This window comes from Chiloscyllium plagiosum, chromosome 38, assembly GCF_004010195.1.
Source record: "Chiloscyllium plagiosum isolate BGI_BamShark_2017 chromosome 38, ASM401019v2, whole genome shotgun sequence".
Taxonomy (NCBI): domain Eukaryota; kingdom Metazoa; phylum Chordata; class Chondrichthyes; order Orectolobiformes; family Hemiscylliidae; genus Chiloscyllium; species Chiloscyllium plagiosum.
The window spans coordinates 2,444,687-2,464,588 of NC_057747.1; the positions used below are offsets into that span (position 1 = coordinate 2,444,687).

Sequence of the window (19,902 nt, forward strand, 5' to 3'; positions counted from 1 at the left end):
TCTATTTGCCAAAGCTATCTCATGTCCCCTTTTTGCCCTCCTGATTTCCCTCTTAAGTATACTCCTACTGCCTTTATACTCTTCTAAGGATTCACTCGATCTATCCTGTCTATACCTTGCATGTGCTTCCTTCTTTCTCTTAACCAAATCCTCAATTTCTTTTGTCATCAAGCATTCCCTATACCTACCAGCCTTTCCTTTCACCCTGACAGGAATATACTTTCTCTGGATTCTCGTTATCTCATTTCTGAAGGCTTCCCATTTTCCAGCCGTCCCTTTACCTGCGAACATCTGCCTCCAATCAGCTTTCGAAAGTTCTTGCCTAATACCGTCAAAATTGGCCTTTCTCCAATTTAGAACTGCAGTGTTTAGATCTGGTCTATCCTTTTCCATAACTATTTAAAATCTAATGGAATTATGGTCGCTAGCCCCAAAGTGCTCCCCCACTGACACCTCAGTCACCTGCCCTGCTGGAAAAATGATAGAGTAGAAAACACTTCAGGATAGACTTGGTCAAGAGTTGTGGGCATCGAGGGCAACGGGCAGGTAATTTAAGACTGAGGTGAGGGAATGTCTTCTCTCAGAGGGTGATGAACACTTGGAGTTTCCTACCCCAAAGAGTTGACTCCACTGCCACCTCCATGAATCTACACTGGACACAGACGCCACGGGGAATCCAAACTTGCTTCCACCTCCACAGAAGTCGGTGCTAAGATTGTCTCGATGATGCAGAAACTGCCGGAAACCCAAACTCGCCTCCAACTCTGCCACCACGGGTCCGCGCTGGGCCCATTCACCGCCAGGGCTCTTCAACAGGTAGTTGGTAAAACAAAAGAGAAAGAAAAAGGAGAGATAACTAAAGAAAAGAAACAAAAAGAAAAGTGGATGGAGTGAGGGCTCATTCCCGATGAAGGGCTTTTGCCCAAAACATCGACTCTCCTGCTCCTCGGATGCTGCCTGACCTGCTGTGCTTTCCCAGCAACACACTCTTGACTCTGATCTCCAGCATCTGCAGTCCTCACTTTCTCCTACCCCAGACGGTTATATAGGCTGAATCACTTAAAGGTTCAGGATGGAAATAAAGAGACTAATGATATCAAAGGACTTGGGAATAATGGAGGAAAGTGTTGTAGATGGTCAGCCATGATAATATCGAATGGCAGAATAAGCCTATTCCTGATCCAATTTCCCATATCTCTATGTGTCTGATCTTTACTAAGTGTGATTGTGTTGTGATGCACAAGCAAATTCTGTGTTATGGGTGGATAAAGGAGCTTGAAATGGAAAACATTAATGTAATAAATGCTTCAAAAACATACTTCAGGAAGTCAGATGCCACAACAGGAAGTGTGTGCTGACATAGATGTATATGGAAGATACAAATGATATTCCATGTAATTCAAGCTGAATAAATGCCCTGTGATTTAGTTCCTGCAATTAAAGTTTCAGACATTGCAATTTACTAGTTTCTGATTTTACATTTCTTACCTGCTGTCGGAAATGCCATCTTTCACTACTGTTACATGTGTAGGCAATAAATTGGAAATTGTAAGGTGCTTTGGTGTGTGTCAGAATACTAGCTGAGGGTCACAGAGGGTCGATGCTGACACAATCCTGCCATTCTGTTCTCAGTCCTAATTATCCTGTTGAATGAACAGAACCCAGGAGCAAAACAGTCGGCTGTTTTAGACAGGAGTTTGGTGTCAAGGAGACACTGTTTCTCAAAGTAAGAGTATACGATTAGTTTAAGAGCAACCTCTGGTTGATGAATCTACACTATTTGCAGTTGTCTTGTTCATCAGCAAAGTGCATGGCAGGTTCAGTTCAATGATGAATCACTGGTCTGATTCATCACTCAGTCTTTCTGTGCATTGTGACCTGCATTTTATTGGTTTTTTTGTCAGATAATTATGAAGAGTGTGGGCTGTAATAGTTCAATATTCTGGAATTTTAGTGTCCAAACTTAGAATTATTTATTTGGTCATGGCATGAACAGATATGGAAATAATCTTGGGAGATAGTTATGATTAACAGATAATCTCTGAACTCACTTTTTAAAAAGCTATTGTTATTCTTATATAGGATGTGAATATTTGTTGTCTGTCCCGAATTGCCCTTACACATGCTCAGGGGCTTGCTCAGCCTATTCAGAGGGCAGTTAAGAGCCAATCACATTGACATGGATCTGGAGTCACGTGTAGGCAGATTTATTTCCCTAGAGGACATTAATGAGCCAAATGGGTTTTAATGACAATTCAAAAGGGTCTCAGGTGATCATTTGAACAGAAATAGTTTGCAAGTAGATGGGAAATTGGTACTGGGTAATGACACTCATTTGAAGAAAACAAAAACAGATTGAATTTGCTCTTCAACAATCCTGATTTCTGTGAAATGGTCACCATTTGACCAGATTTTTTTAACGTACAGGTTTTTTAAAAAATACAAGCTTCATCATTTACCACCAGTGGGAGATGAACTCGTTTGCAGTGCATGACTTTAGGATTCAAGGTTATTAATTCAGTGAGAATACCACTGCATCACCATCACCTCAATTTAAATACTTTCTGAGTAGCCTCACCTGATTTGGGCTTCCTATTGTGGATTGGTGTGTTGACTGTGAGTGGGTATTCAGGGGAGGGGCTGGAATACTGTCAGGTCATGAGGAATCAACAGGCCATGTGATCATTTCCAAAACAATGACTAATAGGGTACAATCTCTGTCAGCTCTGCTGATTTCTTACCTGAATTTTGTTGGTGGATGGATCAGGAAAGTTCTGTACCAGTACCAACCAGGCGAAAGTGAGGACTGCAGATGCTGGAGATTAGATTCCAGCACTTGGAAAAGCACAGCAGGTCAGGCAGCATCTGAGGAGCAGGAGAGTCGACGTTTCGGGCAAAAGCCCTTTACCAGTACCAACCAGTCCAAAGAAGAGACAATGGACTCAAAACGTTAACTCTGTTTCTCTCCTCACTGATCCTGCCAGACCTGCTGAGATTGTCCAGTAATTTATGTTTCCTATGCTGATCTTCATCTGCGATATTTTTATTTATCTTAACAATTAGCTGCGATGGCTTCAGAGTTGAATATCAGAAAAGCATCCTTCATTGGAGCAGTGATTGGCGATGGGATATGGGCACAGTTGATTTCTGGGATAAATCTCTGCATGCACTGATTCTCTCTGGAGTACAGTTCCACATGCACTGGCTCTCACTGAGGTACAGTTCCATGTGCACTGGCTGTCACTGAGGTACAATTCCATGTGCACTGGCTGTCACTGGGGTACAGTTTCACAAATACTGGCAATTACTGGGGTACAGTTCCACCCACATTAACACTCATTGGGGTACAATCCAACATACATTGAGACCCACTGTGCTACATTTCCAAACACACTGACTCACTGGGGTACAGTCCCACACACACACTGACTCTCACTGGAGTAGAGTCACACACACAGACACTGACTCTCACTGGGGTACAGTCTCTCACACACACACTAACCCTCACTGGGATACAGTCTCAGACAAACTCTCACTGGGGTACAGTCATACACACCCACTGACTCTCACTGGGGTACAGTCCCATGCACACTGACTCTCGCTGGGGTACAGTCACTCACACAGACACACACACACAGACTCTCACTGGGGTACAGTCACACACACACTGACTCTCGCTGGGGTACAGTCACTCACACACACATATAGATTCTCACTGGGGTACAGTCTCACACATATACACACACACACACACACACACTCTCTCATTGGGGTACAGTCACTCACACACACACACACACACACACTGACTCTCACTGGGGTATAGTCCCATGCACACTGACTCTCACTGGGGTATAGTCCTATGCACACTGACTCTCACTGGGGTACAGTCACTCACACACACTGACTCTCACTGGGGTACAGTCCTATGCACACTGACTCTTGCTGGGGTACAGTCACTCACACACACACACTGACTCTCGCTGGGGTACAGTCACACACATACACACACACACCCAGACTCTCACTGGGGTACATTCACTCACACACACACACTGCCTCTCACTGGGGTACAATCCCGTGCACACTGACTCTCACTGATGTACAGTTCTATAGATATTAAGCCAATGTTTTAAGTGTCCCTGGAGAGGATTCAGTGGCAAGTGGGGAATAAAAATTACTGGCCTCCCTTCCATAACCTGGCCGTAAACATTCAATGGTCCGATAGGTGGGAATGCTATACCGCTGACATGGACCACCCTGAAACAATGGTTCCTCTGGCTGGATGGATCAGGGACACCCTTGCACATGTGACTGGGGTGTGTCTCCTAAACCATGATGAGTCTTCTACCATCTGTCCATCATGGAAGGCACAGCCTTTGTTATCAGACCCTGAGCAACTGCCAGTGGAAGAGCAAGGGGATGAAAAAGTGAAGGAAAGGAAACAAGAGGAAGAGATGGGGAGGGGGTTGCTGACAGAAATCAACAGCGTCTGGGTCACTGTGCAAACCTTCCCCCCAAGTCTAGCTTCAGCCTACTTGTGAGAAGGGTGCAAAAAGTTTGCAATTGTGGGAGTGGGCAAAATAATTGGCTGCTGGAGTGTAATGCAGGAAAATATTGCTGCTTTTCGTGCAAATCATAGAAGTGCCGAACATTATTTAAGTGGAGAGAGACTGCAGAGTGTGGCAGTACAGCCAGATCTGGACATTCTAGTTAATAAATCACAAAGAGTCAGCGTTCCACAAATAATGAGAAATGTGAAATAACAGTATCCTGTCACCAAGGCACCCTTTATTAACACGTGGAGAGTCCTTGACTCTGACTCAGCTCCCTCAGAGCCAGCTCTAAGAATGAACAGAGCCTCTGACACTCCTGTTTATATCTGTCAGCCAAGGCTCCCTGATTAAATCAGATTAGGAGTCCCAGTCATGGAACTCATGTTCTATTAGATCCACCTGGCTGACCTCATTATAATCACCACAGAAAGCAAGTGGAAAATGGCCTTTATTGACAAGGCAATGGAGTCTAAAAATAGGAAAATCTTTCTACAAATATACAAAACGATGGTGGGATCAGCTTAAAATAGTCTGAATAGCTCTGGTCTCTTCACTTGAGGATGAATGTATTTTCATTGAAGGCAGATCAAGAAAGGTTCACAATCCTGAGATGAGGTGATTGTCTTCTGGGTAAAGGTCAAGAAGATTGAGTATCCATTTTATCCATTGAAGTTTTGAAGAATGAGAGGTGATCTTATTGAAACATTAAGATTCTGAGGGATGTGCAGGTTGGGTGAATTGGCCATGCTAAATTGCCCGTAGTGTTAGGTGAAGGGATAAATGTAGGGGAATGGGTCTGGGTGGGTTGCTCTTCAGAGGGTCGGTGTGGACTTGTTGGGCCGAAGGGCCTGTAAGTAATCTAATCTAGCGATGATGATGAGAGGAGGTTTCCCGATGGGGGGCAATATCTAGAACAAAGGGACACAATCTCAAAATAATTTCATGTGGAGGTGATGAGGAAGTTGTTTCCTCAGTGATAACGTCTGCCTGTTGAGGGGAGCTGCAACCCTTCCTGTCCCAGCTGTGGCCTCCTGTTACAAGCTTTGCTAATGGGTGTGCTCCAATTTATGTGTGTGTGTGTGTAGCAGGGACTGATCCCTAGGGGTGGGGTGACTGTGTGTGTGTGTGTGTGAGAGACAGAGAGAGAGAGAGAGAGAGAGAGAGAGAGAGAGTGTGTGTGTGTGTGTGTGTGTATAGCAGGTACTGATCCCTGAGGATGGGGTGACTGTGTGTGTGTGTGTGTGTGAGTGTGTGCGTGCGTCTGTGTGTTAGTTGTTTGGCATGTGATGTCACAACTTGGGATTGTTGGTAGGGAAGCGATGAGTTGAGTGATGCCGATCCTGGGATGTAACGTTTGAAGATACATCCTTACATGGGGAGATGGTGGCTCTAATGGTACTATTTCTGCATTGTCGACCCAGGTAATGTCCTAGGGACTTGGGTTCAAATCCTACCACAGAAGATGATGCAATTTGTAATTCAGTAGAGTCAAAAAAAATCTGGAGTTAAAATTCTAATAAATTCAGAAAAATCCCATATAGTTCACTAATATCCTTCAGGGAAAGAAACTGAAAAATGTGTTGCTGGAAAAGCACAGCAGGTCAGGCAGCATCAAAGGAGTAGGAGAATCGACGTTTCGGGCATAAGCCCTTCTTCAGGAATTCCTGAAGAAGGGCTTATGCCCGAAACATCGATTCTCCTGCTCCTTTGATGCTGCCTGACCTACTGCGCTTTTCCAGCAACACATTTTTCAGCTCTGATCTCTAGCATCTGCAGTCCTCACTTTCTCCTAGGCAAAGAAACTGCCATCCTGAAACCTGCCAACCTAGTCTGGCCTACATATGACTTCAAAACATCAGCAATGTGGTTGACTCCTAACTGCCGTCTGGGCAATTATGGATGGGCAATAAATGCTGGCATAGCCAGCGATGCCCAATCCCATGAATAAATAAATAAGAGGGAAAAAAATTCCCTGACCATGACCACTCATTGAAATTTATCTGACTTTGTGCCAGAGCCCCATCACTGTCTGCTTCTGCTGCTTGCCCTTTTAAACACCTGCACTTTAGCCACCAGAACTACACCTAGCAATACAATCTGTCAGCAATACAATCTAGGACTCTGATTTCTTCCTTCAGCAGGAATGTTTCCCAGCAACTTGGATGAGTTGCTGCAGTGGCTGGTTCAGTTGATGCTGGTCTTGTGAACGCAGGCAGGAGGCTGCAAGCTTCAATCATACAAACAGGGAGCAGGTAAGTTTACAATCAACAGGTGCAAGAGCGTGGTGCTGGAAAAGCACAGCAGGTCAGGCAGCACCCGGAGTGCAGGAGAATCGACATTTCGAGCATAAGCCCTTCATCAGAAAGGGCTTTCCCAACATTACACTCTCGACTCTGATCTCCAGCATCTGTAGTCCTCACTTTCTCCTAATCAACAGGTACAGCCCATTGGTACAATAGTAATGCCAGTACTTGTAAAAGGACTTGAGAGAATCTCTGGCCTGATGACTCTCATTGGAATACAGCTTGGCAGTGTGCCAATCCTTAACAATGGAAATGAATAAACAGGCAACATGAGACCAATGGGAGTGCTGAACTGTGAGAGAACAGCCAGAGACAATGCAAAACTGAATGTTATGGATGGGTTGTGAGCAGTCAGCTCCCAATCACAGTGCAATACACCAGAAGCTAAAGGCTGATAATGGTGGTAATAGACTCCTAATGTGATAGAACATAATGGGCAGTCAATCTTGAGAGAATTATGGCTTGTTTGACTGCTTACTTGAATTACTGCAAACCTCTAAATTGGGGTCTGAGGCACATGGACCACTAGCGCCACCAGTGGCTCAGTGAAGAACTCCAGTGGTTAGCACTGCTGCTTTGCTGTGCTGGGGACCCAGGTACGATTCCACCCTTGAGTGATGGTCTGTGTGGAATTTGCTCAATCTCCATGTCTCTGTGTGGGTTTCCTCCCATAGTCCAACCATGTGCAGGCTAGATGGATTAGCCATGGTTTAAAAAAAAACCCATACGGTGTTCACAGGGAGGTGGTGGATCTGGGTGGGATGCTATGTAGAGGCTTGGTGTGACTCACTAAGCTGAATGACCTCTTTCTGCACTGTAGGGATTTCACAATTACATCCTGCGTGACTGAGGGGAACAGTCCTGGTCTGAGATATGACACCCACTTTGCTGCATCAGTGATTGTGCTACAGTTTGAAGGTTCCCCCAGTCGGAGCTGTAAATAACTATAGACAGGGTTCCTGCTCCAGTTGCTGCTGTATGCAAAAGGTCTGGGCCACCCGGACGAACCAACCCAACCAACCTGTAGCACAGCATTTCAACTCCCCCTCCCACTCCACCGAGGATATGCAGGTCATTGGACTCATCCACCGCCAAACCACAACAACCCGACGGTCGGAGGAGGAGCGTCTTATCTTCCGACTGGGAACCCTCCAACCGCAGGGGATGAACTTGGACTTCACCAGTTTCTTCATCCCCCCTCCCCCCACCTTGTCTCAGCCGGATCCCTCCAGCCCGGCACCGCCTTCCTGACCTGCAGTCTTCTTCTTGACCTCTCCGCCTCCATCCTACTCCGACCTATCACCCTCACCTTGACCTCTTTCCACCTATCACATTTCCAACGCCCCTCCTCCAAGTCCCTCCTCCCTACCTTTTATCTTCTCCTGCTGAACACTCTCTGCTCATTCCTGAGGAAGGGCCTGTGCCCGAAATGTCGAATCTCCTGTTCCCTGGATGCTGCCTGACCTGCTGTGCTGTTCCAGCAATAAAGTTTCAACTTTGATCTCCAGCATCTGCAGACCTCACTTCCTCCGCACATGAGTCTAAACCCAGTGAGAGCAGTGTTTGGGGAACGGTACCCCAGTGAGAGTTACTATGTTGGACTGTACCGCAGTGAGGGTCAGTGTACATGGGTCTCTACCCCAATGGGGATCTGTGTGTATGGCTCTGTGCTCCGGTGAGAGTTAGGATGTGTGGAACTGTATCCCAGTCAGAGTCAGTGTGTATGGATCTGTACGTGTGTGTGTGTGTGTCGGTCTGTACCCCAGTGAGAGTCAGGGTGCTCCAGTGTTCCAACATCTCACAATCCTATGAGAGAAAAAACATTGCACGTCTCTGACCTGAAAGGGCAATCCTAATTTTGAAACCATACCACCCTGTTACGGGGTCACCCAGAAGTGGAAGCATTCTTTTCACATTCACCTTGTCAAGACTCTTCAGGATCTTACACACTTCAATCAATTCACCCCTCACTCTGCTAAACTCCAGTAGAAACAAGCCAGGTCTATTGAACCTATCCTGAAAAAGACACCTGTCATTCCAGGGATCAATCTAGTAAACCTCCGAACCACCTCCAATACATTGACAATCTTCTTTAGATAAGTAAACCATAACTGCACACAGTATTCAAGATACATTCTCACCGATGCTCTGTATAACTGAAACATAAACTCCTACCTTTATGCTCAATTCCTCTCATAAAAAAGGATAGCATCACATTAGCCTCCTTAATGACATTCTATTCATGCTGTATACTGATGCTTTGTGACTGTAGGAATCACCTAGATCTCTCTATATCTTTGATTTCTGCACTTTTTCCCAAGTTTAAATTATAGTTTGCTTTTTATTCTCTCTGGCAAAGTGAACAATTTTTCACATTTTCCTACTTTATTGTTTGTCTGCCAGATGTTTTCCTACTCACTCAATTATTGGTCGACTTCCTTGTTATGTCACCTTCACTACCTAGCTTTCTTCGTGTTACCTGTAAATTTAACTCAGATGCTCAGTAGCAGCAATGTGTACTATCTGCAAGATGCACTTCAGAAATTCACCAAAGATCCTTAGACATCGATGACCACTTCCATCTAGAAGGACAAAGACAGCAGATACATGGGAACACCGTCACCTGCAAGTTCCTCTCCAAGCCATTCACTGATTTGGAAATATATCGCTGTTCCTTGACCGTTGCTGGATCAAAGTCCTGGAACACCTTTTTTTAAGGGCATTATGGGTCAAGCTACAGCACATGAACTGCAGCAGTTCAAGAAGGCAGCTCACCCCCACTTTCACAACCCATGAATGAATAAAAATAATCACCTTTTACATGGCATCTTCTGGAAAGCCAAGTATAAGACATTAACAGGCTCTATTTTATCCATAGCACATGTATTCCTTCTAAGAATTCCAATAAATTGGTTAAACACAAAACCATGTTATCTCTGGTTGATTACTTTTCATTTTTCTAAGAGCCCTGTTATAACCTCCCTCATTTTCTGCCTCCCTCCCTTATTGAATTGAATGGTTATATTTGTTACTTTCCAGTCTGAACCTTTACAGAATCGAACAAACTTTGGGAAAAAAAGGCCAATACATGTATTATGTCATTAGCCATTTTTTTGACAGCCCACAATGAAGTCCATCAGCGGACAAAAACTTACCAACCCACAGCTCCATCGTTTGCTCATTTCCACTTTTGCAGAGATTGTAATTTCAAAACCTTTTCCTCTCTTCTTGTTTACAGTAATTTTCTGAGGTGTTTTTCTACCCTCCCCATCTATGTAATCTCCTACAACCTTTTGTACCTCTTTATCCATGCCAAACAACCCTCCCAAACTCTGGAACCACCTCCAACTACAACCCTCCCTATCTTTTCATCTTCCTTCAACCTCCCTATTTCTCTAACCTCCTCCAGTCCCTTCGTCCCTCCATCTTTGTGGCCTCCTTCCAGCCTCCATAACCCAATGTGTGCTAAAAACAGAATAAAAATCTGAATTGTTGCTATTCTGTCACATAATATGAAGATTTTCATCGATGGGATGCAAGTATAACATGGAGTCTCCAATTATAGTTAACAGGGGAGTAAGGGTATTTCCATTGACTCTGAAAGATGTTTCTTCCTGCCCCACAACTGATTCAATGAAATCTATAGGTGAAAGTGAGGACTGCAGATGCTGGAGATCAGAGTCAAGATTAGAGTGGTGCTGGAAAAGCAGGTCAGGCAGCATCCGAGGAGCAGGAAAATCGACATTTCGGGCAGGAGCCCTTCGTCTGGAATCGATTTTCCTCGATTTTCCTGCTCCTCCGTTGCTGCCTGACCTGCCGTGCTTTTCTAGCACCACTCTAATCTTAAATGAAATCCATGACTGAATCTTGATTTGATTTGAATTTTATATTTTTGGTTAAGTATGAGTTGGGTCAAGCTTGGTGGAGTGATTCTTATCGCGAGCCCATGAGGTTTCTCGCAGTGATTCACCAAACTTGCCGCATTAATTAGAGTTTCAGCCAATCACACCCGACTTCCTTAGCACATGCCATTCCAGGAGCAACTTGTCACTCGCATCTCTGGCACTGGTGCCATATTTAAACATGGACAAGCACTGCTGGACAAACGTGATGGAGAAAGGAATAGAAGGATGCATTGATGGGGTTATAAAAACGGAAGATTCAGAAAGACTGACATGGATCAGGCATGTTTCTGTGTTGCTAATTCTCCGTAAGGAAATCGGTACACTGCCTCATTCCGAATGTCAGACTTGAGCTGTGACAAAGTCAAACAGTGCATGACTGTTCAGTTGCTCATTCCATTCACTGAGATGTGAGTTAATTCTTTCCTGTGCGTGCATAATAGATGACAAAACAGCAAAGTATGGAAGTCATGATACTATTATCCCTCATGCCTATTACAGTCACGATTAGGCTTTGCCAAGACCTCTTCTTCACAAAGAGACCAAACTGATCCTCACTTTGAGCTGGAAGCACGAATTGGGTGGTGGAGGGGGTGGTGAGTGCAGATGGTGAGTGTACAAATGACCAGAAAGTACTTTCTTTATTCTGTCACACAATTGCTGGTTGGCAGCTTTGTTGAATAATTCAGAGTGCTGTCAGGTAGGCCTCGCCTGTTGCCGTGGCAATGTGGTTCCAGAACTGTTTTTCTAACTGCTCAGGAATAAAAACGAGAATGATCCAGAGAAACAACAAAGCCTGGGGAGGACGACACAACAGTCATGAGAGCTGAAATGCCTTTAATAAGCTTGTGGACTGTGGTCACAGCTGTCATGAGAAATAGAGGGACGCTGTACAGGTAAAGGCTTGCTTATTTTTCTTCCCCAAGGAAGGATTTTTCCCTGATGTTTCAGGAGCAGATTGTGTGGAGTTCTTTCCTCAAAGGTTCCACCAAAGTTTTCACTTGGCCATATCTGGTATGGTGGGACTTGTTGCTTGGACAGCTGGCCCTATGCATTTGGTGTTCTCTGAGGATAGTCAGAGGGGCCTCGAAATCTGAGCAATTCTTAAAGGGTCATTTGAGGAGTGCACAGATTGGAATAAATTGCCCAACTCTGGACTTTTCCAACCTCAAACTCAGACCAAAGGCACCTTTGAAGGCTAATTATGCCCAAAAGCAAAATCTTTATATCTTTCAGGATATTGTTTGCTAAAATCCCAAGATGTTACCTAAAGGAGATTATGATTTCTGCTCAGATTGCTGAAGAGTATGTCAAAATTCAGTTGAGGGCTTTAGGCCTGAGGTTGTTACCTTGTTTCAATGAGTTGACTGTTAATGGGGGTCTAGATTAGAGTGGTGCTGGAAAAGCACAGCAGGTCAGGCAGCATCCGAGGGGCAGGAAAATCGACGTTTCGGGCAAAAGCCCTTCATGGGGGTATTCTGTTGTGTATTTGTGGAATTCCCTGCCCTAATAAAGCAGTTGAGGCTACCTCATTGAATACTTTTAAGGCAATGATAGGTGGAGTTTTCAACAGTGAAGGAATTAAGGGTTACAGTGAGCAGGCAGATAAATGGAGCTGAGTCCACAAAAAGATAAGCCATGATTTTTTGAATGGTGGAGCAGGCTCGAAGGGCCAGATGGCCTACTCCTGTTGTAATTTCTTATGTTCTTATGTATTTTTGACTGATAGGCCCAGGAGTAACACAAAACGTGTGGTGCCGAAAAAGCACAGCCGATCAGGCAGCATCCGAGGAGCAGGAGAATCGACATTTTGAGTATAAGCCCTTCATCAGGAATGTGGTGGCTCCCAATGGGGCTGAGAGATAAATAGGAGGAGGGTGGTGCTGGGGGGAAGATAGCTGGGAAGGCAATAGGTAGATGGAGATGGGGAGGGGGGGGGTGATGGTGATAGGTCGGAGCGGAGGGTGGAGCGGATATATGGGAAGGAAGGTGGACAGGTAAATAGGTCAATGCGGGTTATTCTGACTCTCCAGCATCTGCAGTCCTCACTTGCTCCCCGAAGTAACACAAGGCATGCTATCTCTATAGTAGCATTGCTGTGAGGTTAGGGCAAAGGTAAATACATCAAATTTTTAGATTATTACACAGGATTCTCAGTTTTTCAAAATCATACCTCATATTTGGAACAAGTTATTGAGAGCTAACGTATTCTGTGGGTTCATTATTAGGCACAGTACCATTAAATTTTTCCAGATCTCGCCTAATTGTAGCATATCATCTAAGTGAAAATTATGAAATGCTTAAGGTTGTCTCAGTTTAATTCGAGGTTCTGTTGTATCTTCCTAAAAAACCCAACTCCATGTTGGTGCCTTTACTCTCCTGTTGTCTCCCCTCGGTTTTTTCTTGCACTGTTGCCTGACCATCTCTTTGGTCTTGTGAGGCGCTCTCTCTTCACTTCAAATACTTCGTAAAAATGAGATTGTAAATGTTGTCATTCTCAGAAGTAGATGGAAACACACCCTTGGCATGTACCTTCCACCTCAACCAGCCTGTGTTGCTATTTACCCTTCAAATGGATTATTAGTTGTTGTTCAGGTGAAATGAACATGGAGATAGAACTATAGGTGTTGTTTAATATGAAAAGATCAAAGTCCATCTACTTCCTTCCAAAATGTAACAGTAATGGAGCAATTGATTTGTCTCTTTGTCCATGAATGTACAATTGAGCCAAACTTGATGAAATCCCCCTGGAACAGAAAGCTTCAGAACGATGTGTCCACAGGGGCCCTGTCTCTCCCAATTGTGTCTTCCTGAGATTACTTAATGTCTCAATTTACTCTTGCTATTTCCTGGTGAAACTGTGTGCATTTTGGTTCAGCTGGGAGGTACTGTCAGTGAGGGAGGACACACTGACTTCACAGAAAAGAAAGTCTTGCATTTATATATCGCCTTTTCATGACCACCAGATTGCATCCAATTTTGAGGTGTTCTTGCTGTTGGAATGTGGGAAACATGGCAACTTATTTTGTGCACAGCAAGGTCCCACAAGCTGCCAGCTGAAAACAATCAGTGAATCGGGGTTTAGGGAACTTGGTTGGGGGATAAATATCGACTAGGACACATGAGATAACTCTCCGAATATTCTTTAAAGAGAAAGTCACCATAATGACTTGTAGCAAATTTAATGTGAGAGTTACCACACTTGGGCTACCTCTGCTGGTTAGGGAATTGAACTGCTGTTAGAATCATTCTGTATTCTGATGCCAGAATCATAGAATCCCAACAATGCAGAAAGTAGCCATTTGGCCCGTCAAGTCTGCACCAACCCTGTGAAGGGCATCCCATTCCCATAACCTCACAGAGGGTTTTTAACCATGGCTAACACATCTAGCCTGCACATCCCTGGATACTATGGGTAATTTAGCGTGGCCAATCCACCTAACCTGCATATCTTTGAACTGTGGGAGGAAAATAGAGCACCCGGCGGAAACCCACAGGGACATGCACCGGGAGAACATTGGCTCCCATCCTGGTTAGCACTGCTGCCTCACAATATCAGGGACTTGGGTTCAATTCCACCCTCGGGTGACTGTGTGGAGTTTGCACATTCTCCCCTGTGTGGGTTTCCTCGGGGTGCTTTGGTTTCTTCCCACAGTCCAAGAGTGTGCAGGTTAGGTTAGATTAGCCATGGGAAATGTGCAGTTACCAGGGTAGGGTAGGTGCGGTGGGCTACCTTTCAGAGGGTCAAGTATGGACCTGATCACCAAATGGCTAACTTCCATACTTTGGAGATTCTGTTAACGTGCAAACTCCACACAGACAGTCACCCAAGGCTGGAATCAAACCCAGGTCTCCGTGCTGTGAGGGAGCAGTGCTAATCACTGAGCTTGCATCACTGATGCAAAACTTGCACCCACACCTCCCCCCTTACTTCCCTCCAAGGCCCCAAGGGATACTTCCATATCCACCACAAATTCACCTGCAACTCCACACACATCATTTATTGCATCCGCTGCACCCGATGTCCCTCCTCCCTACCTTTTATCCTAACCTGCTGGACACACTTTCCTCATTCCTGAAGAAGGGCTTATGCCCGAAACGTGGATTCTCCTGTTCCTTGGATGCTGCCTGATCTGCTGCGCTTTTCCAGCAACACATTTTCAGTGCTAATCACTGAGCTAACCAACCCCATCTGATACATCCACTAAAACAAACGGACTTGGCCTTGGATCAATCCCATCCAAACCATGGTACCTCTGAAAATGCAGGACCCCATCAGTACTGCATGGAAATATTTACTTTCATTTTTGAACTTGGATTCTGGAAATGAGTTTGAAATCGGAACTTTGTGACTGAGGGATGTGAGTGCTGCCCCCTAAAGGACTCTAGTAATAATATAGAGGCAAAACAAAAGGTGGAGGAGAGAGATTAGGGGCTAGAACCTCCCAGCTTTAACATAGAAACATAGAAGATAGGAGCAGGAGGAGGCCATTCGGCCCTTCGGGCCTACTCCACCATTCATCACGATCATGGCTGATCGTCCAACCCAATAGCCTAATCCTAGTTTCCATTCACCCCAAGTGCTATATCTAACCACCTCTTGAATACACTCAATGTTTTGGCATCCACTACTCCCTGTTGTAATGAATCCCACACGCTCCCCACTCTTTAGGTGAAGTAATGTCTCCTCATCTCCATCCTTCATGGTCCATCCTCAGACTGTAACCCCTGGTTCTGGACCCTTTATTGGGAACATCCTACCTGATCTACCTTGTCTAATCCTGTTAGAACTTTATAACAACAGAAACTGATTTTTCTCTCCACACTCCATTCTTGCCAGTCAAAACCAGCCAGATTGAAGGGCAGCCCAGCTGTTGAGAGAGCATGTTTGTAACTCCAGGTCACAGCCTGGGGCGCAGTGTCAGAAAATGAGGAGAGACAAGGAGGGATCTGTCGGGCCTCAGGAGGGTTTTGTAGGCTCTAGTGCTGAGCTGGTCGGTTTGACACACTGCAACACTTCTTGGGTCACAGGAAAGGTGCTTACCTGAGGGAACCTACCCTTACATCTTCTTTCAGCTCCTTAAGCCTTGGAAACTGCTTAGTAAAGATAGAATGGAAACACGAATTTAAGAACTAATCCACATTCTGCTTATTAGTTTCCCCATTCTATTCACTGGGTTGTCTTTTGCAATGCTAGACAATTTTGAGATCAGTTGGGCTGTTTGCATTTCAATCTTTAACATGCCCTTCCCCCACCAAAGCTGTCCACACTGTCTCCCCCACCTCCCGCACATCACTGGTGTGAGATTAGAACTTGTGGTGAATGAGCAGCTGAAGAAAGCTTTGCTCTTTGCACAGTTTGGTTTTTCTGAGGAAGTGGAACAGTGATCAATGTAAAATGCCAATGGTGCCAATATATCTGAGAATAAGGCAACAGATAGAGGAGATGGTGATTGACAAAGCAGAAACAAATCAAGGGAGCACAGAGTGGTGGAAGAAGGAGGACTGTAGATCAAACAGGGAGAGATGAGAAAAGAGAGATAATGGAGGGGGCTGAAGTGATTAACTATTGGCTAAAATAAATTTGTTGAAGATGTGAAATGTTCTTGATTTCCATCACATTGTGATAACGATATCTACGTTATGTATAGGTGCATGTTATGGCAGGAACCGGTCAATCAATGAAATAGAGAGAACTGGAAATGGGCAGTGATATCACAATCAAAGACATTAAGTGAGGGATCAGAGGCTGGAGGTGGGCTGAAAGTTCAACTTCTAACTTGCTGATTGTGCACTAAATCCAATCTGCTTTTCCTCCAGGGTTTGTTGACAAGCTGTGAATAATGTAAAAAGGAATTTCCAGTCTTCTGAACACAATTTGATTTAAACAGGTATTTGACTTAAATATGTTCCAGACTTTTTGAAAAACCCTTCAGTAATTTGTAGATACTGCATCAGTTATGGTGTTTTCTATTATCTCCATGCAAATTGATGAAAAGTTATTTTGATGAATGTGATTAACAATGAGCAAGGCAGAGTTTTGGCTTTGTCACACATTCAGGATCGTAAAACAGTGCATGTTATCACTTGCTGTTTGTCAATCTGTTAACGTTGATTCAAGTCAACACAAAACATCAGAAGAGCTTGTCACTTCTAAAAGCTGATTTATCCATCAATAATCTGTCAATTTTGTTACCTCACTGATCCATAATATTGTGCTGTTCCTTAGTCACTGACTAACAGCAATATGCAGTTCCACGGTCACTAATCTATAACAATATACAGCCTCACAGTCACTAATACATAACATTATACAATTCCACGGTGACTAATCTACAACAATATACAGTTCCACAGTCACTAATCTATAATATTATACAGTCCCACAGTCACTAATTCATAACATTATACAGTTCCACGGTCACTAATCTATAATAATATACAGTCCCACAGTCACTAAGGCATAACATTATACAGTTCCACAGTCGCCAATCCATAACAATATACAGTTCCACAGTCACTAATCTATAACAATATACAGTCCAACAGTCACTAAATCATAATATTTTGCAGTTCCACAGTCACTAATCTATAACAATATACAGTTCTACAGTCATTAATCCACAACATGACACAGTTCCACAGTCACTAATCGATAACATTATACAGTTCCACAGTCACTAATCTATAAGAATATACAGTTCTACAGTCACTAATCCACAACACTATACGATTCCACAGTAACTAATCTATAACAATATACAGTTCCACAATCACTAATCCACAACATTACACAGTTCCACAGTCACTAATCTATAACATTATACAGTTCCACAGTCACTAATCTACTACAATATACAGTTCTACAGTCGCTAATCCATAACATTATACAGCTCTACAGTCACAGATCTATAACAATATACAGTTCCACAGTCACGAATTCATGACATTATACAGTTCCACATTCGCTAATCTATAACAAAGTAGAGTTCCACAGTCACTAATCCATAACATTATACAGTTCCACAGTTGCTAATTTACAATATTATACAATTCCACAGTCACTAATCTATAACAATATACAGTTCCACAGTCAATAATCTATAACAATATACAGGTCCACAGCCACTAATCCACAACATTATACAGTTCCACAGTCACTAATCCATAACATTATACAGTTCCACATGCACTAAACTATAACAATATACAGTTCCATAGTCATTAATCCATTAATAATATGCAGTTCCACAGTCACTTATCCATAACATTATACAGTTCCACAGTCACTGATCCATAACAATATACAGTTCAGCAGTCGCATATCCATAACATTATACAGTTCCACAGTCGCTAATCTACAACAATATACAGTTCCACAATCGCTAATCCACAACATTATACAGTTCCACAGTCACTAATCTATAAAATAGACAGTTCCACAGTCACTACTTCATAATATTATACTGTCCCACAGTCACTAACCTATTAAAAAAATACAGTTCCACAGTTGCTAATCCACAACATTATACAGTTCCACAGTCGCTAATTCATAATATTATATAGTCCCACAGTCACTAACTATAACAATATACAGTTCCACAGTCACTAATCCATTAACAATATACAGTTCAACAGTCGCAAATCCATAACATTATACAGTTCCACAGTCGCTAATTCATAATATTATATAGTCCCACAGTCACTAACTATAACAATATACAGTTCCACAGTCACTAATCCATTAACAATATACAGTTCCACAGTCACTGATCCATAACAATATACAGTTCCACAGTCACTGATCCATAACAATATACAGTTCAACAGTCACTAATCTATAACAATATACAGTTCCACAGTCACTAATCTACTACTATATACAGTTCCACAGTCACTAATCTACTACTATATACAGTTCCACAGTCACTAATCTATAACAAAGTACAGTTCAACAATCACTAGTCCACAACATTATACAATTCCACAGTCACTAATCCACAGCATTATACAGTTCCACAGTCACTAACCTATCACAAAATACAGTTCCACAGTCGCAAAACCCCAACATTATTCAGTTCCACAGTCGCTAATCTATAACAATATACAGTTCCACAGTCACTAATCCACAACATTATGCAGTTCCACAGTTGCTAATCTATAACAAAATACAGTTCCACAGTCACTAATCCACATTACACAGTTCCACAGTCACTAATCTACAACAATATACTGTTCCACAGTTGCTAATCCATAGCATTACACAGTTCCACAGTCACTAATCCACAACATTATACAGTTCCACAGTCACTAATCTATTCCAAAATGCAGTTCCACAGTCACTAATCCACAACATTATACAGTTCCACAGTCACTAATCCACAACATTATACAGTTCCACAGTCGCTAATCTACAACAATATACTGTTCTACAGTCGCTAATTCATAACATTACACAGTTCCACAGTTACTTATCCATAACATTATACAGTTCCCCAGTCACTGATCCATAACAATATACATTTCAACAGTCGCAAAACCATAACATTATACAGTTCCACAGTCACTAATCTACAACAATATACATTTCCACAGTCACTAATCCACAACATTATACAGTTCCACAGTCGCTAATCTATTCCAAAATGCAGTTCCACAGTCACTAATCCACAACATTATACAGTTCCACAGTCACTAATCCACAACATTATACAGTTCCACAGTCGCTAATCTACAACAATATGCAGTTCCACAGTTGCTAATCTATAACAAAATACAGTTCCACAGTCACTAATCTATAACAATATACAGTTCCACAGTCACTAATCCACAACATTATGCAGTTCCACAGTTGCTAATCTATAACAAAATACAGTTCCACAGTCACTAATCCACAACATTATGCAGTTCCACAGTTGCTAATCTATAACAAAATACAGTTCCACAGTCACTAATCCACAACATTATGCAGTTCCACAGTTGCTAATCTATAACAAAATACAGTTCCACAGTCACTAATCCACAACATTATGCAGTTCCACAGTTGCTAATCTATAACAAAATACAGTTCCACAGTCACTAATCCACAACATTATACAGTTCCACAGTCACTAATCCACAACATTATACAGTTCCACAGTC

At 43.1% G+C, this 19,902-nt stretch overlaps 2 protein-coding genes across 2 annotated transcripts in view; both read left to right on the plus strand.

The window, feature by feature from the left end:
- The window catches only part of LOC122541720, a 195,831-nt gene that overhangs the window by 107,234 nt on the left and 68,695 nt on the right, over positions 1-19,902 (plus strand). The window lies entirely within an intron of this gene.
- The window catches only part of LOC122541752 (sorbin and SH3 domain-containing protein 1-like), a 327,865-nt gene continuing 319,564 nt past the window's right edge, over positions 11,602-19,902 (plus strand). Inside the window, exons 1-2 of the mRNA XM_043678673.1 lie at positions 11,602-11,657; positions 16,582-16,652. The gene's annotated coding sequence lies outside the window, so the exon portion shown is untranslated. The remainder of the gene's footprint in view (positions 11,658-16,581; positions 16,653-19,902) is intronic.